The sequence below is a fragment of the Octopus bimaculoides genome, chromosome 17 (genome assembly GCF_001194135.2).
Source record: "Octopus bimaculoides isolate UCB-OBI-ISO-001 chromosome 17, ASM119413v2, whole genome shotgun sequence".
NCBI classification, from domain to species: domain Eukaryota; kingdom Metazoa; phylum Mollusca; class Cephalopoda; order Octopoda; family Octopodidae; genus Octopus; species Octopus bimaculoides.
The window spans coordinates 3,755,214-3,758,249 of NC_068997.1; positions in this window are offsets into that span (position 1 = coordinate 3,755,214).

Here is a 3,036-nt window from a genome sequence, read left to right on the forward strand (position 1 = left end):
ATATATATATATATATATATAGATAGATATATATATATATATATAGATATCGAAAGGATAAAGTCAAAGTCGAACTCAGCCGGACTTGAACTAGCCGTCCGACAAACTGAACGAATAATATATATAACAAACTGACATATGTTCAGGAATTGAATAGATGGACTAAAAAGTTTTGAGGTCGGCACCCCTGTTTAGCCATAGTTCAATGACCGAAATCAGGAACAGATATTTTAAAATAAATTAATGTATAACATATCTTTCCGAACTCAACAATTGATGGGTTGAGCTATTTGTTATGCTACTAGTTGTTTATTCAGGCTCATTGCATGCAATTGCGACATTATAGAAGTTTCTGCTAAGTCACTGTAACTTAATGACACACATGAGAAAGAAAGAAATATCGAGATATACTAATGGACGAAGACTTGATTCAATCACCCATTAATTACTCTTATGAAGAAAGAGGAATCGGTACCAGTCAAACAGGCTCTAGATTTTGTAGGGACGGTCCAACAATACTTCTAATATCACCAGTGAGGTCAACCAAATACAATAACACGGCTCCTGAACCTGAGAATGTGCGGAAAAATAAAAACAAAAATGGTGTATTTGGGAAATGTTCAAGTTCTCACGAGCTGTGTCTCGGTGCAGTGTTGAAGGTTTGAATAAAACTGCGGGCGTTGCCTTTTATTGTTGTTATTGTTACTGCTGTTGCTGTTAATGCTTTTATTGTTGTTTAACTTCCAGATAATTCTCCATAAATCAAACAGAATTATCAAGAATGCTCATTCATTTAAAAATCTGATTCGTGGGTTTTTTTTTACTTTTTTTATAGTGGTGTGTAGGATTACATTATTTAAGTTTGTTACTTAATCGCTGGTTCATTACATCTGCTGCCAATGTTTTTGTTCGTTGTATTTCTTGTAGTAGTTTCTGTGGTTATCGACGTTAATGTTTTGTCAGCATCGATGAAACTATGGCATCTTGGCAACTGTTCAAAAGTTTGTGGTGTAAACCGTCTTGGAGTAGAACCACGATGTAAATTATAATTTCTTGAAGGAGTAGGGTTCTAGCTTTCTTTTTTTTTTCTCTTTATACTTTAAATCTTTATAAGAGATGTACTGTGGAAACCTGGATTTCAAGTGATTGTGTAGGTTCCTGAAACTGTCGTCGTCACAGCAAGGATAAAGTGGACCCTGACGGAAAAGGATAATAGCAGAATGATTAACGAAATGAATGGTTAGGCGCCAACTACAAATACATTGCTACACCTACATAGCACCAGGTAAACGATTCTTCGCCTGAGGATTTTCATCTCAAGCTAACATGCAGGAACTAATTGCGACGTCGATATATTTAGTGACAAATTTGTGCCTGATTATCTGTTGAGAACTAAACCAATTCTGATCAAGTAGACATCTGTTCAAAAGAATTTTAAAGTTAGAATGTTTGCAACAGAGTGGACGCTAAGCAACAGGAACCAAGGTCGCTTCAGTCAAGTTTACTGTGTTGCTGGCAATCTAGGAGAGCCGATATAGGGTCACGGGTATTGGTGAATTCTATAAGCAGGTGTTGCTATGGGCACCAGGATGGGCCCCTTTTATTCCAACCGCTTTGTAGGTTACGTAGAGGAGCAAATCATTGCTCACTTCTCTGGACCCATCCCAGAACTTTATGGTCGTTACATTGACGACTGCATTGGCACCACAAGCCTTAACAGACAACTTAATAATTTAATTTCTTTCGTTAAAACATTTCACACAGCCTTGGAACTCACCTACACTATATCTGATACTTCTGGACATCTCTGTCAAAATACACAATACCCACCTTTCCACCTCTGTCCTAAAAAACCTACTGACTCACATTCCTACCTTCATTATTCTTCCTCTCACCACAAACATATTAACATATTCTCTCAAATTTTTCGCCTTCGACGACTTTGCAGCATCGATTCGGATTTCGAATCCCATTGCAAAACGTTGCGTGCGTTTTTTCTAAATCGAAGTTATCCTCCATCAGTTGTCGACCCGGCACTCCACCGAGCTCTAGCCATCAACTGCATCGAAGGTCTCCTACCATCTTCACGCAATTTCACCGACCGTATTCCACTCTCCTCTCACCAACCACTCGTCCGTCATCCTTCAAAAATACAGACGCAACCATAACTTTCACATTCTTCTTTCTGACCCAGAAACAGCCCCTATGTATCCCACACCACCTCACCTTTATTCTAAAACAGATACGAGTCTTAAAAATCTCCTTGTTAGAATCTTGACAGCTCCTTGCTTCGCACAACCAGGAACATTCAAATGTTCTCGCTTACGATGTAACATATGCCTCTACATTAACAATATTACCACCATCACGGGGCAAAGAACCAATATCACATAACACAACACTTCTGTTGCACTTCGGCGAATCTCATATATTGCGCCATATGCAAACACTGCGGTGCTCTTTACATTGGACAAACAAGGTGACGCGTTGGGGTCGCTTTCACGAACGCACCAGAAGCATAATGCTACGTATGCCCGGTCAAACTGTCGCCACTGTGAATCATTCTATTGCCGATTTATCAGTGTGTGGCATGGCCTTGCACCAAGGACCTTGCACCACTTCTATAGGAATCATAAAGGAACAACGTCTCATATTTGATCTTGGCAATATGTCCCAGACAGGTATGAATGAATGTTTTTCCTTTCATCCTTTCACTTCTCCTTAATTCTTTTTTAGCCTATTTAATCCTCCTTCCAAACTCTCCCTTCAAGATTCCCGTATTTACTAACCTCTATTCTCTCCATCAACCTTTTCCTCCTCTTTTCTGCACGCCATCTCCTATAACTTCTGTTTCACGTTAGCAGCTCGTGTTATTCTGCGTCCATTATCAGTTGCAGCCAGTTTTTCAAGTTGAAAGGATATAAACTCTGTTTGAATTTCTTCTCTTTTTTTTCTAACCTCTGACGAAGTATTGAATCCGTAACATTGGATATTCCACTCTTCACGGCAAGTTCACTCTACCCTTTTCACTTATAT